The sequence below is a fragment of the Rana temporaria genome, chromosome 3, assembly GCF_905171775.1.
Source record: "Rana temporaria chromosome 3, aRanTem1.1, whole genome shotgun sequence".
Lineage (NCBI taxonomy): Eukaryota > Metazoa > Chordata > Amphibia > Anura > Ranidae > Rana > Rana temporaria.
The window spans coordinates 450,250,849-450,257,150 of record NC_053491.1 but is presented as its reverse complement, the minus strand read 5'-3'; the positions used below and the strand labels follow the sequence as shown (position 1 = coordinate 450,257,150).

Below are 6,302 nucleotides of genomic sequence, written 5' to 3'. Positions count from 1 at the left end.
GGGGAGATGAGCCCCATAGAAGTCTATGTTATAAATAGTCTAAAAGTCGTCCAGCTGGTTGCAAAGCAGAATACAAACAGCATTCATTTTGTATCAAATTAAGAACATTTTTTACTGCATTTTCAGTCCCGACCATACTATATACAGATAAATAGAAATCCTCTAGAACAGAAAAGAGGTTTGCAGGGAATGTGAGGTGAATGGTAAGGAAGGGATCAGTACAAGAAGCTGGGAACTCGGAGAATTTGAGAAGAGGAACCTGAGAAGCGAGAAGAGTGGGGAGTGATTTCCAGAGTGCACAGCAGCAGAGAAAGACAGGAAGTGACGTCTTGTAATCAATGCAGACCGTCCTGTGCTTGGTATGTAAATAATGGAGGAGGGGAGGGGGGACAGTGATCTGTGTGATGGATTTTAGTGTTGTTCGCCATTATCTCCTCCCGTAGGTGATGTGTGTACAGTGTGAGGACTCCCAGCTTTGTGCCATCCCTGACAGGATTGGATCTCCTCAGGCTGCACTCGCATCTGCACAATTTTGGAACACATGAAAAACCTGCTTAATTGTTAATGGCAGCCCAAAGTGCATTTTTGCACCCAGTGATTTGCATTCAATGATGCGTTTTTGTTTATTTTTTTGCATGTAAATGGGCCGCCTTTTATGTGTGTTCGCTCCAAATAATAATAATAAAAAAAAAAAGAGCGTTCGCACAACATATGAATAGAGATTAGGCCACATTCAAACCTGCGAGTTCTGGTAACGCATGTACAATGTATAAAACAAAAACTTGCATTGTCATTAAAGTGATTGTAAGCTCGTCTGAGTAGGGCCCTCTTAATCCTCTTGTATTATAACTGTATTGTCTCCCTTTTATATTGTAAAGCGCTGTGTAAACTGTTGGCGCTATATAAATCCTGTATAATAATAATATAATCATTTTTATTTTCTTAAAGTGGAGTTCCACCCAGGAAAACAACATTTGCCCAAAAATCTTAAAAAAAATTGAAAAAAAAATGTGAAAAAAAAAAAAAAATTATACTCACCCAAAATACCTGTTGCTATGCGGAAGTTCGTAATCTGCCTCTTCGTAGCCGCGGTCCGTCTTCTTCTTCATCTTCTCCTAGTGAATGGGGCGCGCTGCTTTCTGGGAACTGTGTGTGTTCTCAGAGAGCAGCCGCCCATTCACAAGTCGGCGCGAGACTCGTGCATGCGCAGTAGGAAATGGGCAGTGAAGCCGTAAGGCTTTACTGCCTGTTTCCCCTAGTGTGAATGGTGGCGCGGGACCTGCATCGATCGTGGGATCGGCATCGGAAGGGCCATCAGCGCGGGCAAGTAGGACAGGTAAGTGTCCTTATTAAAAGTCAGCAGCTACACTGTTAGTAGCTGCTGACTTTTAAAAAAAAAATTGCGGGTGGAATCCTGCTTTAAAGTCACAAATATGCTATACTTACCTGCTCTGTGTGATGTTTTATTTACACAGAGCTGGCCAGATCCTTCTCCTCTGGGGTCCCCCACCGGCGCTCCTGGCTCCACCTCCCTGTGAGGGTACTTTCACACTGGGGCGGCGGCAGGTACATTAACCCCTGCTAACGGCTGAAGAAAGGGTTAATGGCGTCCATGTTGCAGCTTGAGTTGCCACCTGTCCGGTATTGACCCGGACAGTCCGGGTTTAGACACTTGTGCCCAGTTTAAAGCGGAGGTCCACACAAAAATTGAATCTCTGCTTTTTGGAAACACCCCCCCCCCCCCTCCGTTGTCACATTTGGCACCTTTGAGGGGGGAGGGGGTGCAGATACCTGTATAATACAAGTATTTGCACCCACTTCTGGTTATAGACCCCCTGCAGAATCTGCGGGGGTCTACGCCGCATCCCATTGTTCCCCACTGTCTTCTGGGAGACAGGAGGGACCATTTCGATTGTGCAGCACGACTCGCGCATGCGTAGTAGGGAACCAGGAAGTAAAGTCACAAGGCTTCATTTCCCGATTCCCTTAGTGAAGATGGCGGCAGCAGCATCCGAGGCACGGGCCGGCCTTGGGTGCGTCATCGCGGGCACGCTGGACAGGTAAGTGTCCATATTTTAAAAGTCAGCAGCTGCAGTATTTGTAGCTGCTGACTTTAAAAAAAAAAATTGTTGGCGGACCTCCGCTTTAAGTCCGCTTGTTACCCAGACACAGGGTCGGCACAAGTGGCGGTGGAAAGTGGAAGGATACCCAAGCGGAGCAATTTACTGGGGGAGGGGGGCGCAGGTAAAATCCCTCACATTACAGAGATGGCTGCATGTTGCCGCACTCATATGGCCGTCGCACATACTACTCCTGCACCCGGCACATTCTCTTCTCTGTCAGGTGGAATGAGCTCTACCCGACAGATGCCTTCTAGTGCCCACCCCGCTGTGACATCATTCAGAGGCTCGGGAGGTGGGATAGAAGAGGAGAATAAAGTGCTTCCGGTGCTGTGAGGGAACAGTGTGCATGTGAGTAATAACCTGCCAGATGATCTGTTCACACACACTGTCTGCATAGTGCGAGGAGCCCAAGAGCAGCTCTGCCCCTCCCCCAGCTTGACTCTCACACTTCCCTCCTTGCAGTGACTCCCGGGTCCCGCTGGTAAGACATGAATGGATGTCTTAAAGAGGGCAGGGAGCGCTGTTATAAGAGGGGGGGCTCTCTTATCTCTGGAGGTCTCTAAGGAAGGGGGGCTGTGAGCTAATGGGGGTTTCTAAGAGGGGGTACTGACTGCTGATCTAATGTGTGGTAACCAATGCCCCCTTCCTTATCAGTGCCGCCTATCTCTGCCCATCATTACCACCTATCTGTGCCACACATCAGTGCAGCCCTATAAGTGCCACTTCATCTGTGCCCATCATTGCCGCCTATCTGTGCCCATCATTGCTGCTTATTAGTGTTGCACATCAGCGCAGCCTTATAAGTGAAACTTCATCTGTGCCCGTCATTACCGCCTATCTGTGCCTCACATCAACGCAGCCCTATAAGTGACACTTCATCTTTGCCGCCTATCTGTGGCCATCATTGCCGCCTATCCGTGTCTCACATCAGTGTAGTGACACTGGCCCTGTATTATGGGGGGGGGGGGGGGGGGGGTTTGACACTGGCCCTGTATTATGGGGGGGTAGTGACACTGACCCTGTATTATGGGGGGGGGGGGAGACACTGACCCTATATTATGGGGGAGGGGGGTAGTGACACTGACCATGTATTATGGGGGGGGGTAGTGACACTGACCCTGTATTCTGGGGGAGGGGGGTAGTGACACTGCCCTGTATTATGGGGGGGGGTAGAGAGACTGACCCTGTGATATGTGGGGGGGGGTAGTGGCACTGACCCTGTATTATGGGGGAGGGGGGTAGTGACACTGTCCCTGTATCATGGGGGTGGGGGGTATTGACACTGGCCCTATATTATGGGGGGGGGGGGTAGTGACACTGACCCTGTATTATGGGGGGGGGTAGTAACACTGACCCTGTATTATGGGGGGGAGGGTAGTAACACTGGCCCTGTATTATGGGGGGTAGTGACACTGACCCTGTATTATGGGGGAGGGGGGTAGTGACACTGTCCCTGTATCATTGGGGTGGGGGGTATTGACACTGGCCCTATATTATGGGGGGCGGGGGTAGTGACACTGACCCTGTATTATGGGGGGGGTTAGTGACACTGACCCTGTATTATGGGGGGGGGGTAGTGACACTGGCCCTGTATTATGGGGGGGGGTAGTGACACTGACCCTGTATTATGGGGGGGGGGGTAGTGACACTGACCCTTGTATACAGACAGTCTTTCAAAGGCCAAATAGTGTCTTTCTACAGCTATCAATTTGGAAAGGATTAACTTAATAAATGATTAGAAATGTTATTTAATCACAAAATATATGCCTAGTGTATACTAAGAACAAACAAAATAAATTCCCATGTGCTGCAAAAAAGCGCTGCCCATTCATTCCAATGACCAGGGGTGGGGGTAGGAGCGCTGTAAACAACATTCCTACACCGCCCCAAAGATGTTGCTTATAGGACTTTTTTTCCCTTCCCAAAAGAGCACCGCCCCAGTGTGAAAGGATTCGGGCTTTCACACTGGGGAGGCAGTTTTCAGGTGCTTTTTTTAGCACTAAAACGCCTTCAGTGTGAAAGTAGCCTGAGTTTGCTTGCTCCCGTGCCCTGCTCTGTGTCTATAAGAACCTTTTCACACTGAGGCAGTTTTTATGCGTTTTATCTCTAATAATAGTGCCTGAAAAACTGCCTTCTATTCATTCGAATGGATGCTTTCACACTGGGGCGGTGTGCTTGCGGGGCGGTAGAAAGTCCTGCAAGCAGCATCTTTTGGACGTGCTTGGAGCGCTGTAAAAAGCGCTCCAAAAAGCCCCTGCCCAATGAGCTCCACCCAAAAATGGAACTTCCATTTTAAGTACAGGGGACCCCCTGACATGCCACGTTTGGTGACGCTGTTTACAAAAGAGGATAGAGACTAGAATAAAAAGCTGACAGAGGCTACTTTCACACTAGCCTGCATGGTTAAAGCGGGGGTTCACCCCCAAAAAATTTTTTAACATTACATTCAGCCGAGTTGCCATAATGACAATCGGCTGTTTTTTTTTTTATTTTATCCCCGCACATACCGTATTTCCACCGCCGCTTCCGGGTATGTCTTCTGCGGGACTGGGCGTTCCTAATTGATTAACAGGCTTCCGACCGTTGCATACAGCGCGTCACGAGTTGCCGAAAGAAGCCGAACGCCGGTGTGGCTCTATATGGCGCCTGCGCACCGACGTTCGGCTTCTTTCGGCAACTCGTGATGCGCTGTATGCGACGGTCGGAAGCCTGTCAATCAATTAAGAAAGCCCAGTCCCGCAGAAGACATAACCCGGAAGCGGCGGTGAAAATACGTTATGTACGGGGATAAAAAAATAAAAAAAACAGCCGATTGTCATTATGACAACTCGGCTGAATGTAATGTTAAAAATTTATTTTTTGGGTGAAACTCCGCTTTAACTCTTCATTTTACTGTGCATTCTAGTGTCAATGTCAGCTTTGGTAGAGAGTAGTGCGATGTGCTTTTTAATGCATTACACTGCTTAAAGTGGTTGTAAACATGGAAAAAAAAACAAAAAACAGTGAGCTAGTAGGACTAGCATACTAGCTCATTATGCATTACCTTTGTTCGAAGCCATCCTCGTCTCCCCCTCTGGCCACAGACATCTCTCCACAGATACCCGGAAGGTTACTTCCGGGTATCTCCGCTCCGGCGCTGTGATTGGGCGGAGCGACGAAGACGTCATTCCGTGCATGCGCGAGGGAGCCGTCAAATCCGGCATTGTCGTTTTTATGAATGGGATTCTGACTTCGCCGTTGTCTACAGCGCGCATGCGCCATAGACAACGGTGTATACCTTTTGGCAAATATCTCCTAAACCGTGTAGGTTTAGGAGGTATTGCAAACACCTACAGGTAAGCCTTAAAGGGGTTGTAAAGGAAAAAAAATCCTCTTTTCACTTCCTCATTGTTCGTTTTTGCTCAGAAGTTGCTGTATTTCTTCTTTGTTCTGTTCACTTCCTGCTTGTCTGATTGTTACTGACCACTGTGAAGGGAGGCTTTACTGCGGTGGTCAGTGACGTGCTCACCCCCTCCTGGGAACTACATCTGTGCGGCAGGACGCTCTCTACGTGTTAGAGACTTCAAGGAGGTGTGAATTACTGGGCGTGCCGCAATGCATACTGGGAAATGTAGTTCTTACATGAACGAGCACCGCAAACCAGGAAGTGAATGAGAGAACAGAAACTAGAACGCCGGAGGTGATATAGATGAAGGAATTTAATAGGTATTTACTCGTTTTTTAACAGAATTATTACACTATTCTGTCTGTCTACCTTGCAGGCATTAATTTTAGGCAACATTTTTTTTCCCTTTACAACTCCTTTAATCTAGGCTTACCTGTAGGTGTAACTTTCGTGGGAGGGTTTACAACCACTTTAAGTGTTTTTTTTTTCTCTTTTAAACTTTATTAACCTCATGCTGGCTGGCTGCGGCAGGTTGGCTCAGCTGTGTGAATCCCCTTACCGGTACGGCGATCCCTTCAACGGCTATAGCAGGCAGACACACGTGGCGGCAGCCGCGATATACGCCGGCCATCCGCAATTGCTTCACGGAGAACCAGAACGGGGATCGGTCAATGTAAACAAACAGATCCCGTTCTGTCAGGGGAGTAGAGAGAGATTGTCTGTTCTTAGTAAATAGGAACAGCGATCTCTCTGTACTCCCAGTCAGTCCCCTCCCCCCACAGTTAGAAACACCT

General features: G+C 48.4%; 1 protein-coding gene across 1 annotated transcript in view; it reads left to right on the top strand.

Moving 5' to 3' along the window:
• Positions 1–6,302, top strand: part of LOC120933413 (gastrula zinc finger protein XlCGF8.2DB-like) — a 47,544-nt gene continuing 41,242 nt past the window's right edge. The window contains exon 1 of the mRNA XM_040346628.1: positions 1–359. The gene's annotated coding sequence lies outside the window, so the exon portion shown is untranslated. The remainder of the gene's footprint in view (positions 360–6,302) is intronic.